The following is a 349-nucleotide window of genomic DNA, read 5'->3' on the forward strand; positions in this document are numbered from 1 at the left end:
TTGTTTCCCTTTTTGTTCTCAGCGTGCCTTCGCCATTTCTTCCGTTTGTCTTTGAACCATCCTCGCCGGATCGGGGCTCCGGCTGGCGAGGGGGGGTGTTAGCGTCAGATCCGTGCTTCCACGCATTTGAACACTCCCACTGCTTTCGCACACACTCAGCATCGGTCGCTATGGGTCTTCCTATTGGTATTCCATAGCTACGACGACCTCACACATTGACACCTACTTTTGGACCCCCTGGGCTTGATCCTCCTCGTGGCAGTCACATGAGTAAACACCGCGTGTGACGCGGTCCCCACGATGCCTGGGCAGCTGCCCTGGGGCAATAAGCTTGTGGCTACTGTTGTTT

This window comes from Monosiga brevicollis, genomic scaffold, assembly GCF_000002865.3.
Source record: "Monosiga brevicollis MX1 MONBRscaffold_35 genomic scaffold, whole genome shotgun sequence".
NCBI classification, from domain to species: Eukaryota; class Choanoflagellata; order Craspedida; family Salpingoecidae; genus Monosiga; species Monosiga brevicollis.